Source organism: Tamandua tetradactyla, chromosome 1 (genome assembly GCF_023851605.1).
Source record: "Tamandua tetradactyla isolate mTamTet1 chromosome 1, mTamTet1.pri, whole genome shotgun sequence".
Lineage (NCBI taxonomy): Eukaryota > Metazoa > Chordata > Mammalia > Pilosa > Myrmecophagidae > Tamandua > Tamandua tetradactyla.
The window spans coordinates 143,743,692-143,761,843 of record NC_135327.1 but is presented as its reverse complement, the minus strand read 5'-3'; the positions used below and the strand labels follow the sequence as shown (position 1 = coordinate 143,761,843).

At 37.2% G+C, this 18,152-nt stretch overlaps 1 protein-coding gene across 19 annotated transcripts in view; it reads left to right on the top strand.

Moving 5' to 3' along the window:
- SRPK2 (SRSF protein kinase 2) overlaps positions 1 to 18,152 on the top strand; it is a 341,198-nt gene that overhangs the window by 9,795 nt on the left and 313,251 nt on the right. The gene's annotated exons all lie outside the window — the stretch shown is intronic.

Below are 18,152 nucleotides of genomic sequence, written 5' to 3'. Positions count from 1 at the left end.
ACACCTTAAGTAATAATAATGATAGATAACATTCAAACCCTGCACCAAGCTTATACTTTGTGACGGTGATATGAAGTAGCCACTGTTGTTATCACCATTGTACAGATGAGGAAGTGAACACAGGCTTAATAACATGCCCAGTTATTAAGCCAAATCTAGGCAGTCTCGAACCAGAGTCTATGCTCTTAACTCCCAATGGCGATGACTTTTGAGCATAAAGTAGAAAGAGGAGGAGATGAAAGTGGGGCTAAGTCCCGGGGGAGTAATGGGCAGGAGTGTTTGAGGAACCAAAGGCCAGGGTGGCTGCAGTGGTACAGAGTGGTTGCTGGGAGGTAAGAGTCAATCATTTTGTGGGAAATGGATTGTGGGGGTGGGGAGCAAGAGTGGAATCTGGGAGCCAGCTTTCTGTAAGTGACTTGCTGTAGGGGGTGAAAGGAGTGGCACTGGAGAGACTTGATAAAAGGACCTAGTAGTCTCAGAGGTATTCCTCATTTCACAGACAGCAGAGGTTAAGGTCACACAGCGTAGTTTGGAACAGAATTCAGTGTTTTGCTTTTTGATTAATTCTCCAGAGGAGGAAAAGGAGTGATGGGTCTAATAGGGTAACTGGCAAACACATGGGCCTGTGTGGGCCTGGCTTGATGTAATCTGATCTACTTTTGTCGTTATGTACTTATATATGCAAGCTGACGTTTCATTAATTTTATTTCAGTTCAGTTCTGTGATCTTTTATGAATGGAACCAGACCTTATGGGTTTTTTAGGACACCAGAATTTGTAGCTGTCAGAAATAAGATTTAAGATTTCTTTACTCAGCGGAGTAAGAATTTTAGCCTCTTCAGATTGTTCTATTGAGTTTAGTTCACTAATTATTAATTATGCTGCTTTGTGGGTAACAGGCAGCGGGGAGGAACTACAATATCATTCAATCATGAATCTTATGAATTAGCTAAATCTGATAGCATGGGATAGATTTTTTTGCCCTGGATCATGTGTATATGTAGGTAATTTTTTTTAATGTCTCATTTTCTTTTTGTATACACTTTTTTTACTGAGACATAATTCACGTGGCATAAAATTTATCCTTGTAAAGTATACACTTCACTTATTTTTAGCTTGTTAATAAAGTTATACAACCCTCACTACTATAATTCCCACAATATTTTCATCACTCCAAAAAGAAACTCTCAATATCTATTAGCAGTCACTCCCCATTCTTCTCTTTCCCCAGCCCCTGACAACTGCTAATCTACTTTTTATCTCCATGGACTTGCCTATTCTAAATATTACATAATAATGAAATTGTGCAATATATAGCCTTTTGTGACTAGCTTCTTTCACTAAGCCTAATGTTTTCAGGGTTCATTCAAGTTATAGTATGAATCAGTACTTCATTCAGTTTTTGCTAAATAATGTTCCATTGTGTGATTATACCACATTTTATTTGTACATCAGTTGATGGACATTTGGATTTTTTTTTTTTTTTGGCTGTAAATGTATTTTTTAATTCTTTCTTTAAAATGAAAATTTTGAAATAGTTTAAGGTTCACAAAAGTTGCAAAAATAGTACGGAATTCCCATGTACTCTTCACCTAGCTTTTTCCAATGGTACTATCCTACCAAACATAGAACATTGTTAAAACTGGGAATTTGACAGTGGTACAGCACCGTTAACACAAGGAAGACCTTATTCGTACTTCTCCAGTCTTTACATCCATTCTTTGCATTTGTATCTGTGTGTATAGTTCTGGTAGATTTTATCATATGTGTAAATTGGTGCAGTCATTACCACAGTCAGGATACAGAGCTATTTCTTCACCATAAAGAAACTCGTTACTCTTCATACCTTTTGGTAGCCACATAGTCCCCTCAGCCCTAACACCTGACAAGCAGCCCTAACACCTGATCTGCTCTCCATCACTGTACTTTTGGCACTTTGAGAATGTTGTATAAATGGGCAATATAGTATGTGGCCTTTTTAGATTTACTTCTTTTCCACTTAGCGTAATGCCCTTGAAATTTCTCCGTTTTGTTGTATATATCAGTAGTTCATTCCTTTTTACTGCTGTCTAGTATCCAGTGGTATAAATGCACTGTTGTTTGTTTATCCATTCACCTATTGGAGGATATTTTGTAATTCTGGTTTTGGGCTCTTACAAATAAAGCTGCTGAGCATTTAATGTCGGTTTCTATGTGTACATAAGTTTTCATTTCTATGGGGTAAATACCCAGAAATACAATTGCCAGAGCACTCTTTTTTTTTTCCCTGACTTTATGACAATTTGGTACATTGGTCTTTTCATGTTCTGTTTGTTTCTCTCTTCTCTGCATATCTATGATATGTGTGTGTACTGTTGCTGATGAATTGATGGATGGTAATGACTCCTTTGGGCTTTTGGCTTTTTTGTTGGTATGTGGTTCCTTCTATTGCTTTCTTGTTTCTTGATAGTATGGGTTTTGACTGCTGCAGAAAATAATAAATGATAGCCATGGGATTGATGGTATTGACACTGGGTCAGTGAATCATAAGTAACGCAGTTTTGGAATATAGTGGTACAAGTTCTGTCCTTGTTAGGTCATCTACATCCCTTCCTTCCTTGTAGTATAAATTCAGTCTCACAAGCCTGTGATTTTGGCTTTTTTTTTTTTTTTGCATGAGCAGGCACTGGCAATCGAATCCAGGTCTTTGGCATGGCAGGCAAGAATTCTGTCACTGAGCCACTGTTGCACCACCCAAGCCTGTGATTTTGAAATACTTCTTTGGAAGCTGAGTACTTATTTTGTTACACGGTTGCTTATTCAACAAACATTTTTGCTTAACAGCTTAACAGTTCAATACAACAAACACATATGAAGCAAATACCATTTGTTAGGCAGTTTGTAGATGCTAGGAAAGTTAAAATAAATGAAGCCTACTATTGGCTGGCAAGTAGGAGAGATCACTGTGTAAATGGACCATTCATTACTGTTTGGAGCACTGTAACAGGAAGAGACCTTTGTTGATATTAGCATTCTTTTCTAAAACGGTATGGACTTATTTTTTTTCTTTAATATTGTGTTGTGAAATAATTTCAAATTTACAGGACAGTTGAAAAAATAATATAACCCCCAAGTAGAGAACTCTAACGTAACCCCATACCCCAATACCCAGATCACCAAATTTAACTTTTGTCAACTATACCATATCATTCTGTCATGTGTCTATCTGTCTACCTATCTATTTTCTGAACTTCTGATAGCAGGTCGCACACATCATAATCTTTGGACACATGATACCTCCATGGACATTTCCTTTGGACAAGGATATTCAGTTACATAATCACCTTAAGTGCAGTTATCACAAGAAATTTAACATTGATATAAAGTTTACGTTCTATAGTCCATTTTTTTAATGTCCTGAGACTATTTTGAGCTTTTTCTCCTCCATTCCTAGATCCCACCCAGTATCATTTATTGCATTCAGTTGTTATCTCCTTAGTTGCTCTTTTTTTTTTGACTGTGGAAACTTTTATGAAGCATAAATCTTCCCACCCCAAACCCTCCCAAGCATACAGTCAGTAGGATTAATTACATTCACAGTATTGTAGTACCCTACCCCCAGACATTATTAGAATTCTTCCTTCACCTAAGACAGAAACACTGATTTTTCATTAGTACATTCATTTTGTATTAACTCCTTTTTGCCCCTGTCCCCACCCTGGTTACCTGTATTCTCCTTTCTCTATGAGTTTGCATATTCTGATATTTTCTTTGTGGTTACCAGGGGTTTAAATTTAACATCCTAAATCTATAACAATCTCGTTGGCTTCAATACAAACTTAACTCAATAGTATACATGGACTATGTTCCTGTATGTCTCTGTTCTCCAATCTTTATGTAGTTCTCGTCACAAATAACATATTTATACATTATGAGTCCAAAATCATTGATTTTATCATATTTTTTTGCATTAGCACTTTAGATCCTGTAGGAAGTTAAGTGTAGAGTTACAAATTAAAAATGCATAGTACCGACATTTATATTTACCCATGCTGTTATCTTTGCTGGAGATCATTTTTCTTCATGTGGCCTCAGTCAATTGTCTATTGTTCTTTGCTGGGAACTTGCAGAACTCCCTTTGGTGTTTCTTGTAGGGCCGGTCTGGTGGTGACAAAGTCCCTCAGCTTTTGTTTACCTGGCAATGTCCTAAAGCCCTTCCTAAATTTTGAAAGACAGTTTTGTCAGAATTCTTGGTTGAAATTTTTTTGCTTTTAGCCCTTTAAAACTATGTCTTCATAATGATGCCGTCTTGCACCCATGGTTTCTGATGTGAAATCAGCCTTTAATCTTATTGCTTCTCTCTTGTGGCTTTAAGAGTTCTTTATTTTTGGCATTCAGCAGTTTGATCATAATTTAGCCCATTGTTGGTCTATTTAATTTTAGCCTCTTTGGAGTTCATTGAACATCTTGGATGTGTATATTCATGTATTTTAAGAAATTTGGGTTGTTTTTAGCCATTATTTCCTTGAATATTCTCTTTGTCCCTTTTTCTCTTTCTTTTTTTGCTAGGTCCCTCATAGTGTATACATTGGTATGCTTGATGGTGTCCTACAAGTTCCTTAGGCTCTGTTCACTTTTCTTCTTTCTTCTGTTCTCCAGACTGGGTAATTTCAGTTGTCTAATCTTCAAGTTCACTGATTCTTCCTTCTGCCAACTTTAATCTGCCGCTGAACCCCTCTAGAGAATTTTAAATTTTTGTTACTGTGATCCTCAGCTTTGTTTGGTTCCTTTTCATTACTTTATTATGCTCTGTTTGTTTTCATCTCTCTTTCTCCTGATTGCCTTTAGTTCTTTGACCATGTTTTCCTTTCTCTCTTTTAGCATGTTTAGGACCATTTTGCTAAAAGTCTGTAGCTGAAAAGTTCATGGTCTGGTACTTCTCATTGATGGTTTCTGATGCCTTAATCTTGTCCTTCGTGTGGGCCATTGCTCTCTGTTTGTTGTATATTTTGTAATCTTTTTGCATTCTGATTATTTTGATATTTTAATGTGTTATCAGTGGCTTCTTAAGCTTGTATCCAACTGGTGTTATGACCAATTTTCCTTATGTACCAGGAGCCAACAACAACAACAAAAAGGATGAAAGAAAAGGAAGCACCTTTCTCAGTCTCTGCAGATTGACCTGTGCAAGTATCGTCCTTCAGAGCTTTTCTGTGCAATGAGAATAGCTCCAGGCCAAGGCGTAAAGGCCTCTCTGGTCCTTTTTGTGCATGCCTTTTGTCTTGAGCACTCTTGGATTTCCCTAGGAATTCCCTATTTATGCAGATATGAATGTCCCCACTTCCCTATGAAACAGTTTTATACTGAAAGCAACCCCTTGTGCCAGGCAGCACAACTTGACTATATTCCCACAGCAATCTGTAGGAGAGCTCTGTGAGCTGCCGTCTACATACAGGGCAAGTTCTGGGAAAGCAAGTACTTCACGCCACAATAACCAGGTTGAGCCAGACATACATGCTTCCAGCATGTGCTGAGGGTTACTCTGCTCCCTCTGGATCTGGAACCAGGGGTCTGCACTGGGAGTACAGGCCTTGTGGAGCTAGGGAAGGGATGGCGATAGGACTAGCTAGGGTTCCGGGAGATCCTGCTGCTTTTAAGTGGACTTTTTCTTCATTGAGCACTTACCTTATTACTGTAATCCTTTAACTGTTTTCTTGAGCTTTTAGAGAGATGTTTTCTGCCAGTTCCTACTGGTTGTTCACAGCTTCTGTAGGAGATGGAGCCCTGAACTGTCTCACTCTGCCCTCTTGATTAGGTTCTCTAGTTATATTGCTTTTTTTTTAAATTATGTTTTTAAATTTTTTGTGTTGCTTTTTAAGTGATGCAAATATGGTCTTGATAGAAAATCAGATAGTTTTTTTGCAGAATTATCTTTTTAGACTATATGTATATATGTGTATGTGTGTATAGTAAAGTACATAGGGTATACTCATCTTAAGTGTACAGCTTGGTGTTTTTTTAAAATGTTTATTTGTACCTGTATATTCACCACCCAGATCAAGATATGGGAATCCTTCTCTAATTCCATCAAGTTCCAATGCTCTGCCACCCAGAGGCAACTACTATTTTGGTGTCTTTCATTATTGATTAGTTTTGCCTGTTCTTGAACTTCATATAAATGAAATCATAAAGAATACACTTTTGTTTCTGGGTTCTTTTATTCGACTTAATATCTTTGAAATTTGTCCATGTCATTGCATGTACCAGTAGTACCAATAGTTCATTCTGTGTTAATTGCCATGAATTATTATTTGGGTGAATATAGCACAAGTTCCTTGTCCATTCTTCTGTTGATAGGTATTTTTTGTTGTTCTTCAGTTTTTTGTCATTAAGAATATAGCTGCTATAACATTCTTGTACGTCTTCTTTTGTGGACATTTGTATTCATTTCTCTTGAGGATATTCCATAGCAATGGTGTATCATAGGGTGTGTGTAAACATAGGAGTATGTTTAGCTTTAATAGTTATTGCAAAGCAAATTTTTTTCTACTCCAGACTTTACTATAAACAGTTCTGATTGAACTGCTTTACTAGCGATTTATGATGGTTTCAGTTGTTCCACATCTTTGTCCACACTTGGAAGTATCACTTGAAAAAAAAAATTCATTAAAGAAATTGTAGGATTACAGAAAAACCATGTACAAGATAAAGTTCCTATATATTTTCCCTATTAAAAACACTTTGCATTAGCATGGCACCTTTGTTACAATTGATCAAAGACATTGTAATTGTACTATTATTTACAGTTAGTAGTTTACATTAGGGTGCGTTATTATTTTCCCCCATATACAACCCTGCTGTTAACCCTTTGCGTTACTGTGCTGTATTTGTTAAAATTTATGAAAGAAAATTTTTATGATTGTAGTAAATTAACTATAGTGTGTCATTTTCAGTAGATTCATGGTGTTGTGCAGTCTTGTTTTTTCTTTTACTTTTTGTACTAGTGACATTTATATGACCTAAAATTTCCTGTTTTAACCACATTCACATACATAATTTGGTGCACTTAATTTCATTCACAATGTTGTGTTGCCTTGTCTGCCTCCATTTCCAAAACTTTTTGATCCACCCAAATAAAATTCTGTACAATTTAAGCCTTACCCCCATTCCCCACCCCAACCCAGCCCCTGGTAACCAATATTTTAGACCAATATTTTAGTCTGTGAGTTTGCTTATTCTAATTATTTCATATCAGTGAGGACATACAGTATTTGTTCCTTTTTTATTTGGCATATTTCACTCAACATGATGTCTTCCACCTTCATCCATGTTCTCATGTGTATGAGTACATGACATTCCTTTTTAATGCTGAATAGTATTCCATCGTGTATGTATACCATGCTTTGTTTATCCATTCATCGGTTGATGGGCACTTGTGTTGCTTCCATCTTTTGGCAATTGTGAATAATACCACTGTGGACATTGGTGTGCCATTATCTCTTCAAGTCCCTGTTTTCAGTTCTTTTGCATATGTACCTAGTAGAGGGATTGCTAGGTCATATGGTAATTCTATACTTAACCTTCTAAGGAATCTCTAAACTGTCTTCCATAACAGCTGCATTATTTTACATTGCTATAAGCAATGAATTAGTGTTCCTGTTTCTCCACATCCTCTCCAACACTTGTAATTTTCTGTTTTTTAATATTAACCATTTTAGTGGGTATGAATCTCATTGTGATTTTGATTTGCATTTCCCTACTAGCTAATGATGTTGAGTACCTTTTCATGTGCTTTTTTTGCCATTTGAATAGCATCTTTGGAGAAATGCATATTCAAGTGTTTTGCTCAATTTTTAATTGGGCTGGTTTTTTTTTTGATTGTTGAGTTATAGGATTTCTTTATGTATTCTGGATGTTAAACCTTATTGCATATGTGAGTTCCAAATATTTTCTCCCATTCTAGAGGTTGTTTTCTCACTTTAATGATAAAGTCCTGTGAGGCACAAAAGTTTTTAATTAAAAAAAAAGTTTTTAATTTTGATGAGTCCTACTTATCTATTTTTTCTTTTCTTTCTTATGCTTTGTGTATAAAGGGTAAGAAACCATTGCCTAACACAAGATTTGGAAGATGCTTCCCTACGTTTTCTTCTAGAAGTTTTATAATCCTGATTCTTCTTTAGGTCTTTGATCCATTTTGAGTTAATTTTTGTATATAGTGTGAGATATAGGGGTCCTCCTTTTTTCTTTTGCATATGAATATCTAGTTCTCCCAGCACCATTTGTTGAAGATAATTTTTTCTTGGTTAACCTTGTAAAAATCAATTGCCCATAGATGTGGGGTTCTATTTTTGAACTCTCAATTTGATTACATTGGTCTGCATGTCCATCCTTTTCCACTACCATGCTGTTTTTTAAAATTAATTCTTATTTATTTTTTTATTATCTATTTATTTATTTTTTGCATGGGCAGGCACTGGGAATCTGGCATGGCAGGCTAGAATTCTGCCACTGAGCCACCGTTGCATTGCCCTATTTTAAACATTTTTAATGACAAATCTTCACACACATACATTCCATACATGGTGTACAATCAGTGACTCACAATATCATCACACAGTTAAGTATTTATCACCGGGATCATTTTTTTAGAGCATTTGCATCACTCCAGAGAAATAAATAAAAAGAAAAAAGAAAAAACTCATACATACCATAAACCTTACCCCCCCCCCACTGACCACTAGTATTTTCATCTACCCAGTTTATTTTACCCTTTGTCCCCCATTATTTATTTATTTTTTAATCCATATTTTATTTACTCATCTGTTGATACTCTGGATAAAAGGAGCAACAGACACAAAGTTTTCACAGTCCCACAGTTACATTGTAAAAGTTATAACTTTACACAATTGTTTTCAAGAATCAAAGCTACTGAAATACAATTTTGGGTACTTCCCTCCAGTCATTCCAATGCACCATAAGCTAGAAAGGGTTATCTATATTAATGCATAATAATAACCTCTGGGATAACCGCTCGACTCTGTTTAAAATCTCTCAAGCCACTGAAACTTTATTTTGTCTCATTTCTCTTTTCCCTGTTTTAGTAAGAAGGCTTTCTTAGTCCCTTGATGCTGGGTTCTGGCTCATCCTAGGATTTCTGTCCCATGTTGCCAAGGAGATTTACACCCTTAGGAGTCATGTCCCACGTGGCGGGGGTGGGAGGGCAGTGAGTTCACCTGCCAAGTTGGCTTAGAAAAGGCCACATCTATTTACAGAGTCTTTTCATCATCTCAACCCCAAACTCCTAGTCATTTAGAAATAAATTCCCTGCCCCCGCCCTCCCCCACTTAGAAACAGTGTTGTGCTTTGTCTCTATGGATTTGCTTATTCTAAGTAGTTTATGTAAGTCAAATCATGCAATATTTGTCCCTTTATTAAAACTTTTTTTTATTGTGAAATATAACATATATACAAAAAAGCAATACATTTCCAATTATGTTTTAAGGAGTAGTTATAGAACAGATTTTAAAATTTGGTATGGGTCCATGATTTTTTGTTTTTTTGTTCTAGCTGCTCCAAGACACTGGAAACTACCAGAAATATCAATGATGATGATTCAGCACTCATACTCATTTATTAAATCCTATCTTCTCTGTTACTCTCCTCCTTCTCTTTAAGTAACAATTATACATAAAAGCAATACATTTCAAAGTACTTCTTAACATTTAGTTATAGAGCAGATTTCAGAGTTTGATATGGGTTACAGTTCCACAATTTTAGGTTTTATTTCTAGCTGCTGTAAGATACTGCAGGCTAAAAGCAGTATCAGTATAATGAATCAGCAGTCATATACATTTGTTAAACTTGACCTTCTCTGTATAACTCTATCATCTCCTTTGCTCTTTGTCCCACTCTTTAGGTGTATTTGAATTATACCCATTCTAACCTTTTCATGTTGGAAGGGCTATTGATAATATGGAATAGGGGGATGGAACTAGTTGATGTTCTGCATTTCAGGACTTATCTGTTCCAAGGACCCATCTGGAGATTGGAGGTCTTGGAGAGTTACCCTAGTGCATGGAACCATTGTAGAATCTTAGGTGTTCTCTTTAATGCCTTAGGTGTTCTTTAGGATTGGCTGGAATGGTTTTGGTTGGGGTCTGGCAATTTATGATAGGTGGCAATATCTAACTGAAACACACGTATAAGAGTGACCTCCAGTATAGCTTCTGTACAGTGACTCTGTTTGAATTCTCTTACTTGTTCCACTTCTTATCCCCCTTTTGGTCAGGATGGCATTGTCCTTTTGTTTTTTATTATGGAATATATATATGTATATATGTACACATACACACAAAGAAAAAGCAATCATTTTCAAAGTATGCCTCAATAAGTAGTTAGAGAACAGATTTCAGTTTGTTATAGGTTAACAGTCCACTATTTCAGATTTTTCCTTCTAGCAACTCTAAAACACTGGAGGCTAGAAGAAGTATCATTATAGTGATTCAGCATTCGTACTCATTTGTTAAATCCTATTTTCTCTGTTATGTCTTTTCCTCCTCCTTTGATCCTTCTCCCAAACTATAGAGTTCTTTAGGCGATACCTATTCTGAATTTTTCACATTGAGAAGGGGTGTCAGCACTAAAGAATAGGAGGAGTGTAAATAGTTGATAATCTTGGAGGGACTGGTCTGTCTGGGTTTCAGGATTTAGCTGGCCTAGTAACCCTCTGGAAATTATAGGTTCCAGAAATAAAAATTTAGTGCATGAGACTTTTATAAAGTCTCAGTTTGAGCCCTAGGTCTTCTTAAGAGTTAACAGGAGTGATACTGGTTGGGGTTTAGCAGACCATGCAAGTTAGCAGGGTGTAACTGAAGTTTGCATAGAGAGTAGCCTCCAGAATAGTCTCTTGACTCTGCTTGATCTCTCTTAGCCACTGATGCCTCATTTTATTACACTTCTCTTCACCTTTTAGTCCAGAAGCATTGTTGATCCCACGGTGCCAGGGTCGAACTCTTCCCTAGGAGTCATGTGTCAAATTGTCAGGGAGACTTTCACCCCTGGATGTCATGTCCCACACAGTGGGGAGGCTAATGATTTTCAGTGCAAATTTGGTCTTAGAGAGAGGGGCCCCATCTGAGCAACAAAAGAGGTTTCTTGGAAGGAACTCTTTGGCCTGATTATAGGTAGTTTCGGTTTCTCTGTTACAGAAATAAGTTTCACAAGGGCAAGCCTTAAGATCAAGGGCTTGTCCTATTTTCTTGGGAATCCCCAATAGTTTAAAGGGTACCTGGATTTTCCCAGATGGGAATGTTCAATAGTTTCATTTTTTTCTCCCTTCGGACCATTAAGGGACTCTACCAATACTTTGTGTGTGTGTGTGTGTGTGTGTGGAGGTGGGGAGAGCTTGGCGGGCAGGGTGTTGTGTCATACATGGGCTGGAAATCAAATCCAGGTCTCCCGCATGGCAGGCGAGCATTCTACCACTGAACCACCTGTGCTCCCCCCTATATCAGTACTTGTAAATTATCAGCCCACCATGTGGGTATTACATTAAACTATGCAGAATTAGAAGGCCTTGTTTGCATTATGGGCTACGAGGTTTGGGTTGTTTAAATGAGCTATCCGGACAAGTTTTGATTTACTTTGTATGTTACAGAGTTTAGGTTCTAGACACAATAAGCTTCTCTGCCTTTGGTATCATACAGTAGGTGAAGGTCTAGAGTACAGTATCATCTTTTACCCTGTATTCTTACTTACCTTACTCCCTACCTAATTGGTTTCATCTTTATCTCTAATTGAGGCCTGATCTCTTTTTCAGTTACTTTGATGTTGTTGTATATAGCTGTGCTAACTTTCAGGGCTGCTGCACTCCATTTCTGGGTCTTACGTGCCACAAGTTCCAGGGAAATACATGATACAAATATAGCAGTGTCTCAGAATCTAGAAATACACTTACAACTTCAGATGAAGTGTGGCTGCTATAAGAGCCCACAATCTAGGCTCCAATTTTCTTATAACTGTTTTCTGAAAGAGATCCTGACTTATATGTTCTTTTGTTTCTGGCTTATTTTGCAAAACACATTGTCCCCAAGGTATATTCAGTTCATCATGTACCTCCCGACGGCCATCATTTTTGTAGTTGCACCATATTCCATCATATAAATGTATAACCATTTGTCATTCTACTTCTCAGTTGCATCACCCTTTGGCTCCCTTCATCCATCCGTCCATTATTTTGGATAATGTCCAAAATAAACAAGGCATGTCTTACGTGTATCTTCACTTGATTGTACAATCCGCAGTACTCTTTTAGACAGTTTTCATTGGTCCATAGAGACAAGGAACCAACAAAGACAGCTTTACCAAATATTAAATCAAAACTACCCCTTAGCACTTGTCCCTGGCCTCCAATTAGTCACCCCTGACAGTACTATAGTACTTTTTTTTTTTTAATTTTTTTTATTAATCAAAAAAAAGAAAAGAAATTAACACAACATTTAGAAATCATTCCATTCTACAAATGCACTCAGTAATTCTTAGTATCATCACATAAATGTATGATCATCATTTCTTAGTACATTTGCTTCGATTTAGGAAAAGAACTAGCAAAACAGCAGAAAAAGATATAGAATGTTAATATAGAGAAGAGAATTAAAATAATAATACTAATAATATATATATATATAAAAAGGAAAAAGAAAAAAAACAGAAACAAAAGATACAAACACACAAACAAACAAACAAAAAACCATATTTCAGGTGCAGCTTCATTCAGTGTTCCAACCTATTTACATTACACTTAGGTATTATTGTGCTGTCCATTTTTGAGTTTTGTATCTAGTCCTGTTGCACAGTCTGTATCCCTTCAGCTCCAATTACCCATTATCTTACCCTGTTTCTAACTCCTGCTGGTCTCTGTTACCAATGATATATTCCAAGCTGATTCTCGAATGTCGGTTCACATCAGTGGGACCTTACAGTATTTGTCCTTTAGTTTTTGGCTAGACTCACTCAGCATAATGTTCTCTAGGTCCATCCATGTTATTACATGCTTCATAAGTTTAGTCTGTCTTACAGCTGCATAATATTCCATCGTAGGTATACGCCACAGTTTGTTTAGCCACTCGTCTGTTAATGAACATTTTGGCTGTTTCCATCTCTTTGCAATTGTAGATAATGCTGCTATAAACACTGGTGTGCAAATGTCCGTCTGTGTCTTTGCCCTTAAGTCCTTTGAGTAGATACCTAGCAGTGGTATTGCTGGGTCGTAATCCATTCTGCCATTCTATGTCTTTTGATTGGGAAATTCAGTCCGTTAACTTTTAGTATTATTACTGTTTGGATAATATTTTCCTCTACCATTTTGGCTTTTGTATTATATATATCATATCTGATTTTCCTTCTTTCTACACTTTACTCCATACCTCTCTCTTCTGTCTTTTCGTATCTGACTCTAGTGCTCCCTTTAGTATTTCTTGCAGAGCTGGTCTCTTGGTCACAAATTCTCTCAGTGACTTTTTGTCTATAAATGTTTTAATTTCTCCTTCATTTTTGAAGGACAATTTTGCTGGATATAGGAGTCTTGGTTGGCAGTTTTTCTCTTTTAGTAATTTAAATATATCATCCCACTGTCTTCTAGCTTCCATGGTTTCTGCTGAGAAATCTACACATAGTCTTATTGGGTTCCCCTTGTATGTGACAGATTGTTTTTCTCTTGCTGCTTTCAAGATCCTCTCTTTCTCTTTGACCTCTGATATTCTAACTAGTAAATGTCTTGGAGAACGCCTATTTGGGTCTATTCTCTTTGGGGTGCGCTGCACTTCTTGGATCTGTAAATTTAGGTCTTTCATAAGAGTTGGGAAATTTTCAGTGATAATTTCTTCCATTAGTTTTTCTCCTCCTTTTCCCTTCTCTTCTCCTTCTGGGACACCCACAACACGTATATTTGTGCGCTTCATATTGTCATTCAGTTCCCTGATCCCCTGCTCAAGTTTTTCCATTCTTTTCCCTATAGTTTCTGTTTCTTTTTGGAATTCAGATGTTCCATCCTCCAGTTCACTAATTGTAGCTTCTGTCTCTTTAGATCTACCATTGTAGGTATCCATTGTTTTTTCCATTTTTTCTTCTTTGTCCTTCACTCCCATAAGTTCTGTGATTTGTTTTTTCAGATTTTCTATTTCTTCTTTTTGTTCAGCCCATGTCTTCTTCATGTCCTCCCTCAATTTATTGATTTGGTTTTTGAAGAGTTTTTCCATTTCTGTTCGTATATTCAGCATTAGTTGTCTCAGCTCCTGTATCTCATTTGAACTATTGGTTTGTTCCTTTGACTGGGCCATATCTTCAATTTTCCGAGCGTCATCCATTATTTTCTGCTGGTGTCTGGGCATTTGATCAGATTTCCCTGGGTGTGGGACCCAGCTGGTTGAAAGTTTTTTCTGTGAAATCTCTGGGCTCTGTTTTTCTTTTCCTGCCCAGTAGGTGGCGCTCGTGGTGCTCGTCTGTCTGCACGGCAGTCGGCCCGGGAAACCGCGCATGGAGGCGGGGGTCGCTGGCCGCTGAGAGTGCCGGTCCTAATTGCCCAGCTGGCCCGAAACGCCAAGCGTGACGGGAGGGCCCCGCTATCCAATGTTCCCAGTCAGACCAGGGAGCCACGTGCGTGGAGGGGACCCCAGTCGCCAGCCGCCCCGGCTGGGAAAACGCGCGCCCCTCGGGTATCTCACCGCAGCAGATTCAGCAGATTCTCCCTGCCCGTTCGGCTGTTCCAGAATGGGGTACGCTGTCTTTTTGGTCTCTGTCATGACTCCGGGAGCTGTTTTGTATTGTTTCTGTTTCTTTAGTTGCTTTTCTGGAGGAGGAACTAAGACCCGCGCGTCTTACTAAGCCGCCATCTTCTCCGGAAGTCCCAGTACTATAGTACTTTTGATGTTCTCCCTCTAACTATTGGCCATAGCATGCAATTTTAGTTTCCCCCATACTCCTTTACTGTGTTGATTTTTTTGTCCAATATCAAACCTTTGAAATAGTTCATGTGAGAACCCATTTGTAATTGTGGGATTTAATCAGTAGGATTAAATGGTACCACACACATGGTACCACACATCCCCTCCCAGTCACACTCAACTCTCAACATGGCAGTGTTGCTTATAACCCCACTAATTAGTTACCATCATCTCTACCCATTCTTCTGCACTCAAGTTCAACTACATTGGGTAGCCTTTCCCATGTCTCTAGTTTCTGTTTACCTCAGCGTCCATTGTAACCTCTGAGATTACCTCCATCAGAGTTATAATGGCGAAACCATAGAGCATCTGTCCTTCTGTGTCTCACTTATTTCACTCAGCATCATGGTCTCAAGGTCCATCCACATTGCCACATGCCTTGCTCCTCTTGGGACAACATAGAGGATGAACCTTGAAGACTTTGTATTGAGTGAAATAAGCCAGACATAAAAGGGGAAATATTGCATGATGTCACTGATACGAACTAATTGTAACTCATACAGTTATAATCCTAGACTATAGATTACAATGAGATAAAATGGGGGTAGAGAATGGGGAGCTGATGCTTAATTTGTGCAGAATTTCTAGGTTGATTATAAATGTTCAGAAATGAATACTGGGGATGGTAGCACACTTTTGAGACTTGTAATTAACAGTGTTGAATTATATATGTGATCTGGTTGAAGGCGGAGGTTTTGGATCGTGTATATTACTAGATGGAAAGAGGATAAAACATGGGACTGTATGATACAGGGAACCCTATGGTGAATGATGACTATTGTTAATAGTACAAATGTAAGAATGTTTTTCCATTAATTGTAACAAATGTATGTCACTATTGCAAGGTGTTAATAGGATTTTATATTGGAAAAAATACAGTTAATACAAACTGTGGGCTGTAGTTAGTAGTAATAATGTAATGTTCTTTCATCATTTGTAACAAAGGTACCATACTTGTGTAAAATGTCAACAATAGGAAGGTATATGGGAACATTGTACTTTTAGGTAAACTTGCAACTTCTCTAAAAAAAAAGAATCAACAAAACATTATGCCAAGGAAATAAATTAGATATAAAGTTCTACTTATGGTATGATTCTATTTACATAAAATGTAACTATAAATAAATCTATAGAGACAGAATTATATTGGTGGTTATGTAGGGCTGGGAAGGATTGAGGGATTGAGAGAGGACAGTTTGGAGTATGGGGCTTTCTTTTTGGAGTTAAAAAATATATTGTAAAATTGATACTGGTGATGAATGCACAACTGTGTTCTTACACTAAAAGCCATTGGTTGTATACTTTGGATGTTATGTGAATATATCTCAGACTGCTTTCACAAAAGCAGTATTTCATTCATATAGTTTGGGGTTCTGCTATTAGGTACCCATTTATTTATAATTATGTTTTCTTGTTGAATTGATTCCTTCATCAGTATATAATGACTGTGTTTGTCTCTTGCAACAGTTTTTTACCCAGAGTCTATTTTATCTGAAATTAGTATAGCTACCCCAGTTCTCCTTTGATTATTACTTGCATGGTACATTCTTTCCTATGCTTTCACCTTCATCTTTCTTGTGTATTTAAATTTAGGGTGAGTCTCTTGCAGACAGCTACCATTTTGTTATTTAGCCCTTGTAAGTCTCATACCTGTTTTGTCCCTCTATTCCTCCATGAATGTCTACTTTCATATTCATTTCATTTGTTTGTGTTGTAGTATATTGAGTGTCTTCTCATTTCTATCTGGTAATATTTTTCATATATTCTCCTTGTGGGTACTGTGGATTAAAATCTAACATCCTAACTGTATTTGATTTTATAACAACTTTACTTTGATAACATACACATACACATATACTTTCCCTATATGCCCCCATACCCTCACCTATTTTTTGTACTTGTTACCATTTATATCTTTGTAATTCGTATGTCCAAAACCGTGGAGTTATTCCTTTTTATGGGTTTACATTTTAGTGCCAGTAGGAAGTAAGCAGTGGTGTTATATACCAAAAGAAATTACCTTCCCATCTAAGAATAATGAAGAGATGTTCATTGTTCCTTGCAGGTGATCTCTATCTAGATTTATAACTCCAAACTAGAATTAGGGGATTGGGAACCTAATTGAGATGTGATAAAAGGAGTAAATATAAAGATGATATACAAATGGCTAATAAGCACATTCAAGATGTTCAACATCATTAGCCATTAGGGAAATACAAATGAAAACCACAATGAGATACTTCTTCATACTTGTTAGGATGGCTATTATTGAAAAAAAAAAAAAGTATGTGTGTGTGTGTGTGTGTGTGTGTGTGTGTGTGTGTGTGTGTGTGTGGAACTAGGAAAGAGAAGGAATGGATGATCCCCAACAGTAGTTCCTTTTTTAATTTTTAAATTTTTGAAATTTAAAAATCATGTTTAGGCAAGGGGCCAAGATGGAAATGGGCATTTTTTTTTTTTTTTGGAAATAAGCATTTTGACTTAGCTTACATTAAGAAAGCAATCTGATGTTTTCCCCTGAAAATAATTCTTAATTGTTTGAGTTGGGAACTTTGCTAATCAAGGATTAAGGTGGAATTCAATTTCTGTCCCTTAGGTTGTTAGGGTAGGAAATGCTTTTCCAGCACTACTGGTCTCAGAGTCTTTACTTTCCTAAAGGTTTCCTCCATCATACATCATATTTTTCACAGGGGAGGAAAATAAGTAGAGACCCTTGACCCTATAGCCTAAAGTTTTGAAAATTTTGAGAATAAGCCACTTTTTTTCTTTTGGGCATTCCAAAACCTGTGTATTAGTTAGGGTTCTCTAGATAAACAGAATCAACAGATATAAAATTTATAAAAGTGTCTCACGTGACCGCAGGAACACAGAGTCCAAATCCCCAGGGCCGGCTGTGAAGCCGACGACTCCGATGGAGGGTCTGGATGAACTCCGCAGGAGAGGCTCACCAGCTGAAGCAGGAATGGGGCTTGTTTCCTCTGAGTCTTCCTTAAAAGGCTTCCGGTGATTAGATTAAGCATCACTAATTGTAGAAGACACTCCCCTTTGGCTGATTACAAATGGAATCAGCTGTGGATGCAGCTGACGTGATCATGACCTAATCCTATGAAATATCCTCATTGCAACAGACAGGCCGGTACTTGCCCAATCAGATAAACAGCTACCACAACTTAGA